Raw genomic sequence first — 21,156 nt, 5'->3', positions numbered from 1 at the left:
CCACTCCCTTGCTGTGTTGCCTCTCGCTGGCTGTCCCTCTGCCACATAAATAAATAAAATCTTTAAAAAAATAATAAAATAAAATAAAATAAAATAAAATAAAATAAAATAAAATAAAATAAAATAAAATAGGTGTATTTAAACTGAAGACCCAAATGATGCTGTACGTAGTTGGAGTAGGATACAGCATACTGTATAGCTGGTATATCTCAGTAAACTACTGAAGAAGGTAACTATTATGAAAACAGGTCCATGGTTTGTTAAGAAAAATATTTGTTATAATTGCAATTATGCTAGAATTCCTAGAAGGAACAAAAAAATTAATCAAAGTGATGATTTTCTTGCCACTATTTTCCCAAAATATGTTATGACAGCCTCCTTAGGGTCATGCAACAGACTACCAGCCATATTTCAACTCATGCATTTAAAATGTACTTAATAATTTCCTATCATGTTTGAGGGACTCACGAACAAATTAGATATGGTTCCTATCATTATGAAACATACAACAGAGTTGGGGACACAGATAATAAACAAGTAAAGAAAGGAACACACACACACACACACACGCACACACACCCCTCCTATCTTCTGAAAAATTTTCAGTTGTATTTTAATGAGGTGGAAATAAACCTCCTATATTAGGTAATATTCATGAATAAGCCCACATATTAACATGGAAGTTCTAACTTAAAAATTTTTTTTTAAGATTTTATTTAGTTATTTGACAGAGAGAGAGACAGCCAGCAAGAGAGGCAGGGGGAGTGGGTGGGGAAGAAGCAGGCTCTCAGCGGAGGAGCCTGATGCGGGGCTTGATCCCAGAATGCCGGGATCATGCCCTGAGCCGAAGGCAGACACTTAACGACTGAGCCATCCAGGTGCTCCTCTAACTTAAATTTTAACTTCAGTGATGCTTTATTTCCACTGCTTGCCTTCCAGCTAGTTATAATCCTTAATATATTCATTTCAAATTTCCTCTGTCAGAATTTCTGCTGATACTTAATACATTGTCTTTCACAGAGCATGACGCAACTTAGAGATCTTTTAGGCTCACGATAGTAAATACAGAAACTGATGTCTCACTCCCATGGCCTACATTGGCCATCAATATTGATGCCCATTTATTTTAAAGCTGAATATAGCCTAGGAATCACTTTTACCATAGCATTCTAGTTTTTACTAACCACCTGAAGTTTTTGAATATGAGATGAGACCTATTAGAAAAATCCTTGTTTTAGAGTGAGTAAACTTATTGCTAACTAAAACTTAAAAATATAAAATAATTAGTAGATCCATACTTGTAAGAATCTTTTTGAGTACAATTTTGTGGGTCAGAATTTTCAAACAGGTATTAATTTGAATGTGAGGCAAATCAAAATGTATTCGACCATACTGGTTGTTCTTAGCCCTATGCCTCTTCCAGCTCAATTTTTTGGGACTGTTATTTGGAGATCCTGAACTAGAAATGTGGCATTAGAGCATCTGTACCCTAACTATATTATCTCAGAACTACATTCTCCTTCTTTTGGTACAGATCCTTTCTTCAATTTATTTTTTTCATACAACTTGCCCTTCATTTCTCATGTCATTAAGCATTATACTCTGTAATAACCACATGGCAATGAGAAGGCTGAACATCACTGTAGTCTCAAAAGGCTTATGTAAGAATAGACATTGCACAATTGAGAGCCTTATCCTTATTATTTATTCAACAAGTATTTATTGAACATCTTCTATGTGTTAGGCAATGTGCTAGGCTCTTCAGATAAATCATTTAATAGAACTGAAAAGCTTTCAGGCCATTGAAGGGCTTTCTAGGTGGACAAGGCAGAGACGGAGCTAAACAATAAAGTCGACAGCAAACTATGCTTTAGAAGGTGATTTTGGTCTAAAAAACAGCAGAGCAGATAAAGGAGATTGGTAAATATTGAGACTGGCGGTGGGGTGCATTTTTAAATAGGGCCTTCGGAGAAGATGAAATTTAAGCAAAGATTTGAAAGAGGTAAAAGAGTTAGCCATGCATACAGCTGAAGGAAAGATGTTCCAGGCATAGGAAACAGAGGGTCTGGTGTGTGTGAAGAACAGCAAGGATACCAATGTGGCTGGAGTAGGGCAAGCATGAAGGAGAGTAGGAGATGGCAGAGGAAGGGAAGGGCAGACAACTTAGGGCATGTCACTTTGTACAGACAACTGAAGTGGTACGCAAAAAACAAAGATAGATATTAAATATGTTAATGTAATTATCACACTTAATTAAGTGTAGTTAGTAGGTTTCACACCAGAGGACAATAGGAACCTGATTCCCTACAGGAATCCCCTCTCACTTTTAAGGCCTTTTAAAATTTTCCCCATCACTCTTTAATTACACAAGACTTCCAGAGTCCTATTATTTGAATGTTCTATTTCCCTAGTCTTTGCAAACTATCTTAACCTTACCCACCTCTTTTCTAAATGCAACCTACATAACAAATGTTCACATTCAGAGCTTGTGTTTTCCTACATTGCACAAAATTACCTGTGAAGCATTTTGTGATATTTCTGCAAAATAAATTATATTGCAGTGCATTTTGGGCTCCAAGTATGACCTAAAACAATTGATTTAAATTCATTCCATCCTTGGCATGTGAACTGAAGTGGACATCATTAAAAATGCTAAAGGTGCGCCATATGTTCCCTTTAGACTTCTCTGGTGGTGTTGACACATGGTGCTGATTTCATTCAAACTCAACCAGCAACCTAAGAGTCTCTGTATATCTCCTGCATTTGTTGCAAGAGTGAGTCTCAACTCTGAGGGAGGTAGAGTAATTCCTGGAAATTCAACTGATATGAGGAAGACACAGGCCTCCTTCCATGCCCTCCATCCCTCCAGAAATAGCCATGCTCCAGCCTTGCTCCAGAGGACACAGCACTGAGTCACACTGTGCAGCTAATGTGTGACCCAGCAACTCTCAGGCAGCACTGTGGAGGATACACTAAGATAAGGCAGATTTGTACACTGTTTTATAAATTTCAAAACACACTCATGATTTTACCCTGGAAAACTGCATAATATGTTGCCTTCGGTTTTTCTAATTGGAAATAACTGGAGAGCCAAAGCTTACATACGTAAAATAGACAATAATCAAGTTCTGAACTCTGCAGCCCCAGGCATCATTGAATTCTCATGGTGTGGATTCAGCAAAACTAGTTTTAAATCCTGATTTTGACACTGACTAAATCCATGACTCTGGATAAATTACGAAAACTCCCTGTGCTCAGTTTCCTCATCTGTAGGTTTGGGCTAATTGGAAATTACCAAGCATTATGCAAGGAGAGGCTTACTAAGTACTTACACCTTAGGGCTTTTCCTCTCAAAATCCCCCTGTTTGGATGTCAGCCATCATGCTGTAAAAATACTTAGGCTAAACAACAAAGGAATGAAAGGCCAATGGAGGGAGGCCCTAGAGGTAAGAGGCCATGGTGAACGTTCTAGGCACAACAGTTCTTCCAGCAGAATGTACCCACCTGAGGGACCTCAGCTATACTTTGTGGAACAGAAGAACCCCCGATTGATCCCAGTAAACCCACATAATTGTAAGAAACAAAGAGCATTGCTATTTTCAGCTACTAAGTTTTGGAGTGATTTGTTAGAAACAATAGATAACTGAAAGAGTCAACATAGTCTTTTAATTTAATATTTAAACCACTTAGAAATTACCATTGCAATACATTTTAATTTACTATATTTGTTTAGACAATAGCAAGTCAAGGAGAGAAGACAAGGTCTATCACTGGACCTGGGAATGGATATAGGAATTAGGTATGATAAGGTGAAAGAAAAAAAGTTATTAATATATGACAGTAGAATTTCTCTTAGGCTCAGAAATGTACTTGCTTAGAAAAAAGAAAATTCCTTGGTAAGTATATCAAGTAGGATTAGGTTTGGCAGCATAATAGAAAAAAAAAACACACATAACACAACAGTGGCTTAAATAAGATAGATGTTTATTCCTCTTGCATTCGTAAGCAAAACCAAAGGGAGGCAGTCCAGAGCTAACATGGCAGCCTCTGGTTTTCTGGGACCCAGGCTCTTTCTATCATGACACTCTGCCATCTAATGGCTTTGTCTCATGGCCCATGATGGCTGTCAGGCTCTGAAATTCAGATCTGTATTTCAATCAGCAGGGGGAAAAACAGACGGGTGGAGGAACAGAAAACAGCACAAAACTTCTGTTTACATCTCAAAGAAACTAAGTTAAAAGACCACACATAGCTCTAAGGAATGAAGAGAAAGGTATTCTTTTATACAGCTATGCAATATGTGATGTAAACCCTGAATATGGCTGATAGCACTTCATCAAGACCACCTTATGAAAATTACTTTGTGTGAAAGGAATGTGCATGTGTGTTTGTAATTTGGTGAAAAGACAGTTATATACGAGAAGATGTGGATAGAGAGTGACACCAATGTGAGAGAAAACCCCAGAAGTGGAGGTGGCTAACACAATGTAAGCCTCCCAAAGTTTTCCAAAGAAATTTTGGGGAGGACTTTATACTTTGAGAGTCTGCAAAGTAGAGATTCAAACAATCATTTTCTTTCTTTCTTTCTTTCTTTCTTTCTTTCTTTCTTTCTTTCTTTCTTTCTTTCTTTCTTCTTTCAGATTTTATTTATTCATTTGAGAGAGAGAGTGAGAGAGCACAAGCAGGGGGAACAGCAGGCAGAGGGAGAAGCAGGCTCCCCGCTGAGCAGGGAGCCCGAAGTGGGACTCGATCCCAGGACCCCGGGATCATGACCTGAGCTGAAGGCAGACGCTTAACTGACTGAGCCACCCAGGCGTCCCACAATCATTTCTTTCTTTACTTTTTATTATATACATTTTAAAACATCCACAAGATTAGACGTAACGATATAATGAATCCCCACATATCTCACCCAGTTTCAATGATCTTAACAGATGGCTAATCTTGTTTCATTTGTATACCACTGACTTTCGCTCCCTCCCAACACCGAATTATTCTGAAGCAAATACCAGACATCATATCACAAGCTAATGTTTTCTAGATCACAAAGGACCAAAGGCCCTGAAAGCATCTGGATTAAACATGGAAAAATGTATAAAGTCAATGATTGTGGAATCAAAGAGCAGAGTTGGGCAACAGTCAGAAAAAATAGTGGATAAGTATGAGCAGCTGAGAATTGAATAAAAATGAAATATATGAAGAATTTTAGGGTGAGTAAGTAACCAATATAAAAATAGGAAAATGACTGCTTGGATAGCATAAAAGACAAAGCAATGGATTTGTGAATTAGTGAAAAAGGCACACAGAAAGAGAAGAGGAAATTATTCAGGTTACAGAATGTTCCCAGAGTCACTGATTGGGTAACAAAGGAAGGCTTAAAAGATGAAGATGAAAGGGAAAAGTAGAAGAGGTCAGTGGCAAACGCTGCTCGTTATTTGCCTAATGTCCATTCTCTTCCTTCTCCTGGGTAACAGAACCTTAATTGTATTCAAGCAGCATTGTGTCCTGCTAACAGTGACATTGCTCAGCTTCCCCTTGCACCCAGAGTAGGTGAAATTCATTGCAGAGAGCTTTGGAAAGGCTCTTTCAAGAAGGTTGACTCAGCAGTGGGGGCTCACTTTCTACCCTTCTACCCTTTAACCTTTCCCCTCTATTTCTAGTGTAGAGAGAAGTGATTACTGGAGTCCTAACAGCCATCATTAGTCAAGGGGCAGTTCTGGGAATTTGGAGCTTGCATCCCCTCATGACTGTGGGGTTATCACGTTGGCTGTGGCCTGCTCCACTCTGATAGGGAGAGACAAGTAAAAATCCCTTCTGTGGGGTAAAGGGGAGGTCGCCGTCATATTCAAATAAAACTAACTTAATATAGGCATGGTAAAAGAAATATAATCTTTGAAGGATGATAGGGAATTTTTATTGAGCAAAGCAGAATGAATGACACATTTTCCATTGATCAGTAGATGCTGCTTTTCTGTAGACAGTGTCTCTCCCAGTTGAATTTTTTGATGAAAAAGGTTAGGCATCAAACATTTCTTGCAGAGCAGTTCTCAAAGCTGAGCAAGAATCAAAGACTCAGTGGTGTTACCTGTTATTACTTATTAATTATTACTATTAGGACTAACCTTAAATCCTGTAGCACTTTATCAATTTCACAGCACTTTCATATAAATTACCTTATATCAATTTGTCCATTGATTTAGCTAATATGCTTTGAGCACTTAATATGTGCACATTATTATAGGAGACATGTCTGGGGAATAAAACATTGTATGGATTGATAGCATCAGGTAAGGCAAAAAAATGGTAACTATTGATTAAACTCTATGAGGCCCTATGTGAAACATTTTACAGATATTTTCTCATTTAATTTCATAACAACTTTATGTGGTGATTATTGTTAGCTATCCTTCTGTTTTCACTTGAGAATCTTTAAAAGAGATTAAAAACCTGCCAAGTTCACTCAACTAGAAAGCAAAAGTACTGGTATCCAAATCTGACTCTCATGTCTCCAAATAGTTTTAATTCAAAATGGAGAATGTTAGATATCTCAAAAAGATATAAATACTATACAAGTGAGATATAAAGTGTATAGAATGCAGATTTGTGTTCTATTTCAGAAGGAGAAGCTAAGTTGCAAATAACTTAGTAATTTACCTGACTTGCTTTTTGTCCTGCTCATGGTTCTAATATAGGCCACACAAATGATCCTTTCTGCCCCCACCCCACCCACTATACATCTCGGTGCCAGAAATCATAGGGAAAGGATGGAAAAGGAGCAAAGAATATTTACTTACTGCTGGCCAGAATGATTGTACTAAATACAAAGGGCTGTGAGTGATGGGGAAGTAGCTCAAAAGGGAAAAACAAGTCTTCATTTTAATCTGATCTACTATTTGTATGATAAATAGTAGCACACCTAACACTCTGTGTCACCTAATGGGAAATGCCCTAATGATAGACCAAATCGATGCTCTATGACCAAATCTTAGAAGATTTACTCATTCTCCCACTTCTACTATGTGGAACAAGGCTTCAGAACTTAGGCCAGCGGTGAGGGGTTACATTTTGTTTTAGCCTTGCTTTAAGTGAGCATAAGTTAGTTAGTCCCAATGAAAACTGAGGGGGAAAGGTGGAGGTTCTGGGGAAGGAAGATAAAATGGGAAAATGCAAAATAGGGTTGTCAGATTGGGTAAATAAAAATATAGAGCACCCAAGTTAAATTTGAATTTTGGATAAACAATAAATAACTTTTCTGTATAAGCATGTCTCCAAATCTAAAATAATGCATGGTTAACAACAGCTTTCAAAATAGAGATGATTTGTGGTACCAAATATTGCATGGCATGTGGACTTACAGTAAGAAATTACTAGTTGTTTATCTGTAATTCAAGTTTAATTGGGTGTCCTGTATTTTATCTGGTAGGCCTAGTCAAAAAAAAAAAAAAAAGAAAGAAAGAAAAGAAAAAAGAAAAGAAAAATTTAGTAAATTTATCAAAGTTCTTAATTTCAGTTACTAAGACCTCTCAGAGGTGAAACAAGTCTAGGCCACATTTTTTGTTTGTTTCTTTGTTCTGAGATTTCGAATATAGCAAAATGTGAGAAAAGTTCCAAAAAGTGTTACAAAGTTTATGGAGTGTTTATATATTTTTTTCATTTTATAAATTAACACTCCTAACTCAATGAAGATATATTTTTACTATTTACTACATAATTATGGCATATATATTTTAATTTTAAGCCATCATATACTTTAGATAGTGGGTCAAATAGTGGGAAACAAATTTAAAATTTCAAGTTTACTTTAAATTGTATAAGTGTATCCCAGTTATTTTATGTATTTATAATTTAGAGGCAATGACAAAGTCTAAATTGCAGGGCTTTTATTTAGTATTATGCTGGGTGTCCAATGTCCCCCTCTTTATCTCTCGATTGGCTCTGCCAGCCACAGAAGAGGGGACTGACCAACTGCTTGGGACATCTATTTCAACCCAAGGCTTAGAAAGTCATCTAGATTTGGAGACTGTAGTAGTTTCCTTCGGCTGCTATAACAAATTGCCACAAATTTGGTGGTTTAAAAACAACATGTATTTATTTTCCTACATTTCTGCAGGCCAGAAGTCCAAAATCACTTTTCCTGGACCAAATCAACATATAGGCAGGACCATGCTCTCTTCAGAGCCTCTTGGAGAGAACCTCTCTCTTGACTCCTCCAGCTTCTGGTGGCATTCCAAGGCATGTGGCTGCATCATGCCAATCTTTGCCTTTGTGATCATGTTGCCTTCTCTTCTGAGTGTCAAATTTCCTGCTGCTTCTTGTAAGGACATGGCTATCACCTTAGGTTGAGGATAATCTCCCCACCTCAAGATACTTAATCAAGCACATCAGCAAAGTCCTTTTTTTTTTTTTTTTTTTTTTTTTTTTTTTTTTTTTTGTGCCACATAAGGAACACTGGCAGGATTCAGGGATTAATACATAGATGTCTTTTGGGAACCCTTAGTCAGCCCGCCACAGGGACTGAGGGGGTACCTTACACAGAGCAGGATCCCCGAAGAACACAAATTGGCTTGGGTAGGCTTAGCCAGGAGTCAGTTTTGCTGGGGATGTCTTTCACTGATTGTGAGGAAAGATCTGGAATTCAACATTGAAGTCTTGGTTATCTCACACACACACCTGAAGTTGTGAGCCTGGATTGCATTCCTCTCATATGTCAAATATATGTCACAGGCAGAGTCCATGATCCCACCAAAGAAAGCGGTTCTAGAGGTGTTGGGGCCAATCATATGTCCTCGATAACCTGAAGTTCTGCCCATTTCAGGACTTATAGTCTCTTTTTTCTGCTATTAAGCTAAGTGTAGAGGAATAAATATGCATTATTTAGAAGTATTTGTTAACATGTCTTAGGTACAAGGAATCACTGAAGGTGCAACGAGATGGCAATCTGCCTGGGGCAAATTGTCAGATTTCCAACCCTTGTTCCACTAATTACTGGCTACGTGACTCCACCTCTGAACCTGTTTCCCATGTATAAAATAGTCTCTACTTCTTAAGGTTCTTGGGGATTAAATGAGCTAATATATGTGCAAAGTGCTTGGAATAATGGCTGGCTGTTAGATGATGTTTCTAACTTAATGTTAGCTGCTCTTTATTTCAATGGAGGAACCAAAGAAATAAACCCCTGTGTAAGACACAGGACAGCTGAGGCAAGATATCTGAAAAAACAAAATAAAGCAAAGCAACTTTTTTTTCTAAGTGTAAGAGTTAAGACAGTAAGTGCTTATAAGAGGTCTGAGTTTAGAGGAGTTTTTGTTTTTGCTGTTTGTTTGGTGTTAAAGCTCTGATTTAAGAGGCTCAGGAATTTCAGGAGAGAACAATGGAAGGGAAAAAAATTCTACTTTGGAAAAGGTTGTTTGGGCAGGCTTTGCCATGGAGCTAGTAGGTAGCTTTAGCATGTGGATTGGGCAGTCAGGACAGGATGGTAGTGTGGTAAGAATGCCAACGGCACGCAGGTTGTGCTAGTCTAGGGAGATGTGGAGCCCAGCTCTGATGCTTTGGAGCTTTGAACTTCTTGACATTCACCACGTTAGAAAAAGTGGGTAAAACCTACAAAGAAGACTTGTTTTAAGGATTTCATTAAAAAATGTGTGAGAAATCACCCAGCCAAATGTAAAAGGGTTTTAGTTTTCAACATGACCTATTAGTTGAGCGGCAGACAAGCATGTGATTGAAGGCTTCATTCCTTTAAAGAGGATATAAAACCACTAACGTTTGCATCATATTTAAAGGGCATTCATTCCATGAACAGTTTTTTAAGCATATAGTATGTACTGGGGATTACATTAGAAGCTGCAGATAAAGTTAGAGCATGACAAACTTCTGCCTGGAGAAACTTATGGACCAGTTGTAGAGGCAGTCACACGGGGAGGGAATATCACATGGGTGGAAAGAACTATCATGGAAATATGAACAGAGTGCTGAGGGGGGCCCTGAGAAAGGAATCTCTAATTTTGTCTGCAGGAACAGAGAAAAGTGAGTATCCGAATATTTCTATAACAACAGAGAACAAACAAACAAACAAACAACAAAAAAAAAAGGAGACGATCTCTCAGTAGAAAATGGCATAAAAAAAATGGATTGGACAAAAGATGGTTTTCCGGAATTTCACTGAGCTTTTTTGCCTATGAAGAAAGCTGGGCTGATAGTCCAGCCCCAAAGGTCAATGAATAGCTGCTAGATGATTACTAAGTGACAGTCAGGAATAAATCTTATTAAAAGTGATAAATGACATATTAAAAATACACATCATTATATATAATACACAATACCTAAACCACCGTATTAACAAGATCAAAATAATGGGGTCTGCCTACTTAAGTGGCTGGGGGTGGGGGGGAACGTGGTGGACGACCTAAAGGTCAGTCAGCTGTGTGCTACCCCAGGACTTTCCTGCGCTTGGAGACCTTAGGTTTTCAGAGCAGAGGTGGGGGCTTTGGCAGGGGAAGTTTAGAGCCAAGGGAGCGGCAGAAGCACGTGGGCTGAGGGGGGTGGGAGGACGCAGACGGCGGAGTAACCGGTGGAAGTGTCAAAGAGGAAGGAGTGGAGGGCTGCTGAGGTGACAGGGTGTGGTCTGTGGGGGAGCAGCCGAACCCGGAGAGGAGGGCAGAGAGACCCACCGGGACAGAGGCGGCAGTGGGGAGCGTGCCTGCGTCGCTCGGTGCCGTGACAGCGAGGAGCGCGGCGCGGGGCCGGGTGGCAAGGGGAGTTTCCGTCCTCGCTCAAGTGGAGCCCAGCTCGGAGCTGCGCCAGCGCCTTCCGCCTGGGCCCTCGGTGCCAGACACCTGCCGAGTCCGAAGCGGGAGTCCGGCTGAGCCTTCGGCCCCCAAGTAAGTCTTGCCTTTTCTCTCCATTTCTCCTCCGCGCCTCAGCCTCTTTATCTGTGGAGCTGAAAGCTCCTGTTGGGGGGCAGCGCGCAAAGCGCACCAGGAAGCTCCGGCGGCGTCCAGGGATGCTCCCAGGCTCCGGGCGCGCCCCGGGCGGCGCGGGGACCCGGCCCCGAGGCCCCGCGGCCGCGTTCGCCTGCGCAGCGCAGATGGAGGCGGCGGCAGAGTTGGTGGCACTGCTACTACCCGTCTTTTGTGTCTTGCCCGATCCCGGAGCCCTGCCAGGCCGGGGGGAGGGGGCGGAAGCACTTTATGGCTCCTGGCCCCACCTCTTGCCCCCACCCCAAATCCTTCGGGATTTCAGTAAGCCGCGGACTCGGGCGTAAGTGAGTGCCAAACCCCCTAAGTGGGCTAGTTCCATCCGGGTGGGCAGCCGGCCGGACCTCCACGCCGCCCACTCTTCTGATTTTCTTTTTAGATACGGTAGCTTTAACTGGCGGGTTCTGGGAGCAAGGCTTACTGAGTGATTAAGGGAGTCTAGGTGTAGGGAACGACCTACCTTCCTGTTTTTCTCGGGTTCTGGAGGGGAAAGGATGGGGGCACCGGGAGCCCCGGAGCCAGGAGCGTCCCGCGCTAGCGGGCTTGCGCGCGGCCGGCGAGCAGGCGTTCGCTGGGTGGGTCCCTCCTCTGGCTCATTGTTCGCGGTGACTGTTCTTGAGGATGGGCAGAGCGACACCGACACCGCTCACGGGGCCGTAAATAAAAGTGATGACTTGGAGGAGTGAGGTCAAGGCTGCTCAGAGAAAAGGGCTTACCCAGTTTGGAAACGGACTTCTCTGAGCTGGGAGGGCAATAGTAGTCGACAGCGAAAACCGCTCCTGAGTGTGAAACTTAGATCTGACTCTAATTCACAGAGACAACCTAGTGAATTAAACCCTCTGAAACAGGGCGCGTATTTCCTCATAGAAATTGTTTTCAGAGTAAGGAAGATGGAGTTTTAAGTGTTATTGGCAACTGGCTGCTTTTTCTTGCTAGCTAGCACCTGTTTCTCTTAAAGGTTCCTGGGTGGGGTTTATTTTTTTTCTCCCCCTCCCCCTCTGTTTCCAAATGTGTATTTATTCTGTTTGTGCTTTCAGCGAGTTGAATTGCATGGTTGGGGGGGGGATCCGTTTTTAAAAACAAAGCGCAATTTCCACTCTATTAACGGCCAAGCACTAGTGTACACATTCGTTGCTCTCCCATCCTAGCAGCATGCTAACATTCATGGAGGCAGACATGTGCACCTGGAGTCAAAGAGAGACGGTTTTCCATAGTTGAAGATGCCAAAACACAGCTAGTGCTTGTTCATTTTGTTGGAGAGGAGGACACTCTTGAGTTTTCCCGTTTTTCTAAATTACAGCGATATCACCTGTTCATGATATCTGTTCTTTAGCCCACTACAAAGGAGGTGCATTTTCCTGAGAAGGATATTCCTTCTTTCTCTAAGGTGCATGGCTACTAATCAGAGTAAGCTCTTGACAAGAGGGATTTTAAAAATTTATACATATATTTGTATATTTATATATTTATATTTGTAGCTGGTTGTAAATCCCAGTAGCTATTAACACACCCAACTGCCCTGGTTATATTTTACTCTGACTTGCCTGATGGACCCGCTAAGTACATCAGTTTGCTGAAGCCTGGAGTTCCAGCCCCTGGGAGAAATAATACAAACACCTCTTTCTGACCATAGTCTGATTCCACAGGAAAGACCATGCAGAGTGGGGGTGTTGTTAATAGGGTATCCTAAGGAAGGGAGAGAGAGTTAGGTAGAAGATAAATAAAAATGGAAACCTGAGTAGGCATCCAACATACTCAGTTCCATAAATATACATGTGGAAAGTATGTTGTGTTTTTTCTCTCTCCCTCCCCCCCATGCCCCTTACCACTCTTAATATTTATTCCTTAATCTTTTCCATTGCAGTATTTGAGCCTCTTGTTTGTTTTTTTTTGGCTTTGAAAAAAAACTTTTATATTTTCAATCTATTAATATTTTTACATTTTCAAGATCAATAGTGTTTATTGAGTGCATGGGATTATCTTTTAGGCTGTTCTTTTGTTTGTCTCCTTGCACACCATGTCCAGTTTAGTATGAGATCATGTGAACAATGAATCAACCAGGTTCTAATGAAGATTAAGACATGGAAGGTATCCACAGCTATGTATAAACTGTATACTCATTTAATCACCTTCCCACATGACCAGTTTTATCTAGTTGCTTGTTCATCTTCTGAAATCTCCTGACTCCAAATTCTTACCCAGATTGATTGCTGCACTAAATCTTGATTGTACAAAAAAACAGAACTTAATTATTTTGGCCTCATTTATCAGTCAGCAATGTTTAGTGTTGCCAGTTTAATTATATCATTGAAATATGCATGACTTTAAAGTACGTTGAAAAAGGCCCTTTTAAACGTGTTTCTTCAAAAAGAAAAAAAAAAAGTCCTTGTGAAGCCATAATTTCACTGCTGTGAGGCCCCCTAGCCATTTGTGTTTATTGAGTTTACTCTTCCACATGAAGAAAGAACCATTGTTTTGTTGTCTAGGAGCTGAAGGAAGATGGAAAGTGAGAAAAGAAAAATCAAGCACTTTAAAATGCTATTATTTTCTCTACTTGGGAAAAAATATTTTTTTAAGTAAACAGTGATTATTTTCTTAAAGATCTACTGAAAGCTTACTGAAGGATACTGAGGAAAAGACATTTTCAGGATAGAAATGCTAGCTGTTACTAAGTACTCAGAGAAGTTTGGTGTATATAAACATATATTTTTGAACCAATCTTACAATGCATTTTCTTCTTTCTATAGAATTATTAAATGTTATTGAGTCATTGTTATTAAAATATTGAAATCTTATCAAAATCTATATTTAAATATACTGTTTTTTTGAAAGTGCTTTAATTGTAATAGCCTGTTTGTTGAGATTAAAAAGAACATCATTGATGTCATGGTGTGCTTTGCATTTTAAAATAGTAGCTAATGAATTACAAACATTCATTACTCCACAACCACTTGCTGAAATTTCTCAGGACCCCCAAATAGAGAATTATTTGTACTATATACTATCATTCAGACTCTTGATCCTCTTTTCTTCTTCACAATTAATTTCCTTTTCAAGTAATACTCTGTTGACTCTGAATCTTTTGTTATTTTTATCCTATGTCATAAATTTATGTGTAAATATCTTCAACGTTGAAGGGACTTCCTGTTGGAATCATGTGGGGATTAGTGGGGTTGAAGAATGAAGAGAGAGAGAACAACTTTTATTAAACCTGGAGAGAGTCAGAGCTTAACACAGGAAGAGAAGCGCAGGTTTCATTGAACTAATTCATTGAGGAGCACTTCTTTGACCTTTAAAGTCCAAGCTGTGTGGCACATCATATACATTTGAATAATTCAGGCACTATCTTCACATATCATAAGGCAAAGTAATAGAGTATCATAGTGCTTTGCTTTGTTACATTTGAATGGTGACTTTAATTACATTAATTTTTCTTTGTATTAAGTAATGAAAACTACCCACTGTTTTCTTTCTCTTTTTTTGTGTGCCAGGTATGGGGTGTGTGTAGGAGGCTGGAGGGGAGGGAATGCTGTTCTATTTATGTAAAAATGAACATTGTCAATGTTTATTTTGGAGACATTTTATTTAAAAACTTCAGTTTCCTCTTACAAGTTTAGAACTTAATAAATATTTAATAAGGAAGGTGAAGCTTGACACTTATTTTCATAACTAGATGCAACCATAAACAAATTGGTTAAATGATTCAAACAAGTGCATTTAAATCATAAATTTAGTTTTCCTTCCCATAAGCTAATATTAAGAAAAAGTATTGAATAAAATATTTTTAGTAGCCAATATTTGTTTAGATTTTCTTTAAAATAAAGATTAACATAATTGAGTGATAAAAATGTAGACATTTATGAAAGGAAGATATAGAGCAATGCAAATTGTGTATACTTTTTATATATAGCTTATTTTTGATAAATTATTAATTTTAATCTCAGGAATAATGTGTATTTCTTAACTGATCATATTTTCTCTTTTGCTTTGGCCACTAGAAGGCTCAGAGCCAATCCGAGTCTAATTTATTGATCATATAAAGCTCTGTGGAATGCATGAGTGTGTGTGTTATATTTCTTAGTGACTTTATCTTATTCTACTTATGTATGTATTTTGTCGAAATGTCTATTTTTTTATTGTGTGGGGACACAGACCGTCAAAAAGAATAGGAGTGAGTGTTTAGAAATACAATCAAATCTGAACATAGTTATCAAGGTCTACTATTGCAAATGCTGAGGGACCCTAGCCAAACTTAGGCATGACTTCTGATCTAAAGATACTTCTATTCTGGCGAGATAGAGCAGCCATAAACATATAACAAACTAGCTAATAATGAGTCAAAATATATTTGCATATCTGTTGCATGAAATTAAAAACCCAGACCTTATCTTTAATGAAGCTCAACTTCCACTTTCTGGAAAAACACTATTAATAGTACCAACCGGTAAAGCCAAGTAACCAGATCTTTTCATTAGAAAGAATTCCCCTCTGGGTATACTAAACTCCAAATCGTCTTGAGGATGTGAGAATAAAAATAAGTGTTGGAAAGATCATTGTGATCCTTTGGTAGTGGAGATTTTCAGACATTTCTCTTCTCTTTCTCTCTTCCCCTCTTCCTCTGTCTCTAATTGGCTTTTCTCCTTTCTACCTAATCAGCCGTTGGCTGGACCGGACTGACAGATATGGCAATTCTGGTGGCAAGCTCACTCCACCAGGCTGTCAGCTTATGAAATTTCTGGATATGTAAATACAATATTTTTTCTAAGTACTGTACTTAAATACAATAGTTAAATGTAAGCACCCACTGGTTGTTTCCCTTTGTACTTGAATCAACAACCATTTTAAGCTTTTAGAAGGGGCCACCCACAAAACTGTTCTTTTTGACTGTTGAAAAACTCAGGGAGAGGAAAAAAAAAAGTAAAAACTTGAAAAAAATTAGAACTAAATTATTGACCCAGAGTGACATGTTTATGGCTAAGGCCACAGACTCTGAATTAAACTTCCAAATCTGACCATCTACCTCTGGGTATAAATCTGATTCTCATCTTCTCTGTCTCCCACATAGACACCATTTTTTCCCAGACATCTCAATTATGGTTAATGTTAAAACTAATTTAAAGTCTAAAACACAAATATGTTGTCCTGAACTGGAGCAAAGTCTCAAATAGACAATGATAAATACTGATCATTTAAACGTAGCCTTGTAAGAAGCACATTGGATACAATGAAAATCTGTGTATTGGTACATTTACTGTGCTTTCAATTATGATATAAATAGTGCATAAAGCTTTAAAATTTTCATCAAATTAATGTTTCACAGACATGCAAATTAGCTACTGACATCTAAGGTGTATGTCATCTGATGATTCCTAATTGGCAAGTGAACTTCAGAGGGTTATTTATAGATTACATTGCAACAAAGTACTGGAGTAAATTCTCATTGTGCAGCTCAATTCAAATTGATGTTTTAGCTTTGATTCTCTTCACTTTTTTTTGTATCCCTTTTGATCTCTAAAGCCTCTCAGAAATAAGCTACCTAAGGTGCTAAATATGTAATTAATAACATTTGGATAGAGAATTTGTCTTCAAATTATCCCTAAGAGATTTGGAAACCAGTTAAGTATTCCTCACCAGCTTGTTCAGGTATGAATAACTCTTGGGGCTATGAATTTGAACTCAGAGATTTGGTAATAGCCATCCAAAGCACATAGGATAAATGTTCACATAGAAAAAAGTGAGGAAAAAACTTGAGCATTTATCAAGTGAATTAATTTTTAAGAGTAGCTGCCTTTAAAGATCTGAGTTGAAATCCTATTTTATTCTCTAATGACTATTGAGGTTTCTCTAGAATGCAGTGAGAGAATTAAAATGTAACTACAATTCTCATACTATGGTATTAGGTCAGAATTTGGCCTTTCCTTTCTTTGTGCCCTGTCTGTATCTGCCTAATGGTAGAATAACCAAATAAAAAATGAGAAAGTAAATACTTCATTTATTCTGCACATTTTTGTTCAGTATGTATTTTGTATATGGTATCAAGAAATAAGAGATATGCTGTAAATTTCTGCTTATGAAGATATAGCTTATTAGAGAATTTTCCAATTTATTGACCATTTGGTATTTTCTTCTTGCTATACTCAACTTGAAATGTCCTACTTTCCCTACCAAATTGGAAAAATGCCTATCTTTGCATAAAGATTTATCTATCTATTTGGGGGGGGTGGCATGTGTCAGTGGGGGGAGGGGCACTGGGAGAGAGAGAATCCCAAGCAGACTCCTCACTGAGTGCAGAGCTGATGGGGGGCTCCATCTGACCTGAGCCAAAACCAAGAGTTGGGTGCCCAACTGACTGAGCCACATAGGTACCTCTAAAGATTTATTTGAAAGACACTTTCTGTTTGAAGGAATCCCATAGTTGGATTTGAACTTGACTTTTTTTGTAAGAGTGCTTGTGTGTGTGTGTGTATGTGTGTGTTATAGCAATATTCTAAGAATGAAAATGTTTAGAAAAATCGAAATATAGTATTTATTGAAATAATTTTTATTCTAAAGCTAAAGACAGAAAATAAATGTTGGATTCAAGCTACATGTGGAAGTAAATACTTTTCTTGTTTTGAACACTTTTGACTAGTAACTGAATAATTTGTTCTGGGGCCTGTTTTATTTTATTTTTATTTATTTATTTATTTTTTAAAAGATTTTATTTATTTATTCGACAGAGATAGAGACAGCCAGCGAGAGAGGGAACGCAAGCAGGGGGAGTGGGAGAGGAAGAAGCAGGCTCATAGCGGAGGAGTCTGATGTGGGGCTTGATCCCATAACGCTGGGATCACGCCCTGAGCGGAAGGCAGACCCTTAACCGCTGTGCCACCCAGGCGCCCCTAGGGCCTGTTTTATTTTTTAATTGACAAAGGTATTAGTCATGTATAGCGTGGTATGGATATGGTCAAGGACACTTGATTTCTTGCTAATGAAGGGTTATCAGGAAATTTACCCCTTAATTAGAAAAGTACACTTTCATTAATAAACATTGAATAAAGACTTACTGTGTATGAAGTACATGTACATTAATGGTAAATGGGTTCTTGAAGTCACCAGATTCTCTTACTGTGTTAGCTTACTCCATTCACTCTCCTAGAGGACTATATCATACTTTCTCTTCTCTCCTTAAACACTCAGACCTGTGTCTACACCTTCACTCTCAGATGAAGGCCTTGCTTCGTATTCACTGATATAAGAGAGGCAATCAAAAAAGAATTTTTGTAGACACCCACTGCCACATTTATCCACCTACCAGTGTTTGCTCCCACATTATTTGCCTTCTTGCAGGTTCTCTCCCACAGCATTGATGATATTCCAACTGTTTTATTTTAGTGGAATACAAGGTAGAAATATGTAAATGTAATTTGTTAGGGAATAAAAACATTCTGTTAGACCTAAAACTTAACATTTTTAATTGTTTGGCATTGGGAAATAATCAGGGTTTCAGTCAAAGTGGAATATAAAGTATGTTACCTGGAATAGTGAAAAATTAGAAGAAACATACTTTCCCAAAGATAGAATGAAACAATAAAGTATAGCACATTTTTATAATAGAATGTTAAGCATTATTTAAAACTAATTTTTTCAAAAAATAATTTTGGACAAGGTAAAAGAAGATGGTATAGTGTAAAAGAGAACAATCCTAAACTGCACATACTACATGATACAATTTTGTATATGTACATAGAAAAGACCAGAAAAGTTAGTGAACCATATTAAAAGGTTGTTCCAATGGGCATTGAGTTGAAACGTGTGCTGTATAGCAAATCCTTTGAATATATTAGCTTGAAAGAGAAAACTTCCTGGTGGGAAGATCCTGGTAGCATAGAAAATGTACATTGAATAAACAATAGTAAAAGCCATTTCTTCAGTGTGATTCAATTGTTCTTGAAACATCTGTCCCCACCAGGCATTCCCCTTGCCTGCTACATTCAATCCACCAAGACCCATAGAATTTACTGCTAAAATATATCACGAATCCATTTAATTTTTACCATCTCTACTACTATCCTTCCGGAATAAGATCCCATATTGTCAGCCTGGATCATTGCCTTAGCTTCTAGCAGATTCTTCTCACTTTTGCTCTGGCAGAACTGATGACATGAGAGGCTATATTGCATGGTGTTTGAAGCATGGACCTAGTGGCTGGGTGGCCTGATTATAAATCCCAACATTGCTACTTACTGGCTGTGAGACCAGGGTGGGGGTTGGGGGCAAGTTACTTGACTTCTCTTTACTTCTGTTTTCCCACAGATAAAATTGGTGATATTAATACCTATCTTATAAGGTTATTATGAGGATTAAATGAGTGTCTGGCATAAAGTGAGTACTATTATGTATTGCCTATTTGTCAAGACCTAAATTATATTATACCTTTTCTTCTTTAAAACCATTCAAGGAGGGGCGCCTGGGTGGCACAGCGGTTAAGCGTCTGCCTTCGGCTCAGGGCGTGATCCCGGCGTTATGGGATCGAGCCCCACATCAGGCTCCTCTGCTATGAGCCTGCTTCTTCCTCTCCCACTCCCCCTGCTTGTGTTCCCTCTCTCGCTGGCTGTCTCTATCTCTGTCACATAAATAAATAAAATCTTTAAAAAAAAATAAATAAAATAAAACCATTCAAGGACTTCTCGTTGCACTTTGAATTAAACCCTTATGATCACCTACATCAACATCAACTCTTGCCACTTTCTGTTTACTCACTATTTCCATGAAAACACCAAGTCCATTCTGTCACAGGGCCTTTACATATGCTTTTCCCTCTGCCTGGAACACTCTCAACTGACTCTCCCCATAGTTGCTTCCTGTCCTACAGGTCTCAGCTTCTGCTGCCTCCTCTGAGAGCCCTTCTCTGACTTTTACTTATCTAAAGGACACTTCCTGCTACTCTTTTTTCAGTCTCTATCCTTTACTGTTTCCATAATAGACCTTATCACAATTTGAGCTTTTTCTTTGTTTGTTAATCTTTTCCCCCTCCATTTGACCATGAGAATTTAAATTCTCTGAAACAAAGATAATGTCTGTCATGGTTACATTTGTTTCCCCTAATATCTAGCAGAGGGTCTGGCATGTAGTATTAGGCACATGAATAAATATTGGATGGATGGATGGGTGGATGGATGGATGGATAGGTGGCTGAGATTCTAACTATTATAATCAAGGGATTGCATTTCTAGAAGGGCTAACTTCATATTTACAAGGTCTGTATGTCACTAAGAAGATACAAGAGGTTAAATTATTAACACTTATCATTTTGGCTCTCGTACCTAGGGCCTTAAATATACTTGTCAGAACACAAGTGCATTTTGAAAGAAGTAGAGAGCTTGAGAGTGGAGTGGGGAGTGATGGTTGGACTGGGGGACTCTATACCTGAAGATATTTCAGCTCAGGGATGGCCTAAGTGGAAACTGCAGTGTTGGGATACAGGGTGGGCTCGAGGTGAGGTTTCAGAAAGTTGATAGTTGACAGTATTCGAGAGGAAGCATCAGTTCAGCACTTCACAAAGAACCAGGTTAAAAATATCACATAAAGCAACTTCTATAGCATATTACTTCTTAACTTTAGAGAATGTTGAATAGGGTTCTGTATATGCAATGCCAACATAAGTGGATGAAAAATGTTTTTAAGAAGTCAAATTAGTTATTTGATGTCCTGAAATAAAAACAAAATTTTTCTTTGGATTTAGCTAATTTTTAAAATGGAAGTTAGTGAAACCTGAGTATGTGTATACATGAGTGTGTGTCCATCTTTGCAAACTTTTTTTTTTTAAAGACAGAAAAACTCTGCATGTGGAAAAGATGTTTTCATGTATTGCTTTTGATCATAAAACTGTTAAGGCATGGAGTTTTCCATCAAGTGGTGTTCCCTTTCTCTTACCAGGAGGTGTCACTACAGCTCACTCAAACTTACTAGCGCATTCCGTAGGGAAGAAGTAGTGCCAGCATTTTATCACAAAGTCAGTACCCACTCACCGGGTTCTCTGCTGAGTTCTTAAAGGAAATCTGATGGAAAAAGAAGCTTTTCCAGGTGCCTCACCTCCAAACAAATATTGTTATCATGAATTAGCTGAAAACTTAAAGACTTATTTAATATTTTGGAAACAAAAAACATTCTTTTTTTTTTTTTTTTAGATTTATTTGAG

The 21,156-nt window shown here is 38.6% G+C and overlaps 1 protein-coding gene across 2 annotated transcripts in view; it reads left to right on the top strand.

The window, feature by feature from the left end:
- Nucleotides 1–10,595: 10,595 nt before the first annotated feature.
- The window catches only part of SEMA6D (semaphorin 6D), a 605,120-nt gene continuing 594,559 nt past the window's right edge, over nucleotides 10,596–21,156 (top strand). For both annotated transcript variants that reach the window (XM_034661020.1, XM_034661019.1), the window contains exon 1: nucleotides 10,596–10,880. The gene's annotated coding sequence lies outside the window, so the exon portion shown is untranslated. The remainder of the gene's footprint in view (nucleotides 10,881–21,156) is intronic.

Source organism: Ailuropoda melanoleuca, chromosome 5 (assembly GCF_002007445.2).
Source record: "Ailuropoda melanoleuca isolate Jingjing chromosome 5, ASM200744v2, whole genome shotgun sequence".
In the NCBI taxonomy this organism is placed as follows: domain Eukaryota; kingdom Metazoa; phylum Chordata; class Mammalia; order Carnivora; family Ursidae; genus Ailuropoda; species Ailuropoda melanoleuca.
The sequence above is the reverse complement of the archived record's forward strand: the minus strand, read 5'-3'. Positions and strand labels throughout refer to the sequence as shown.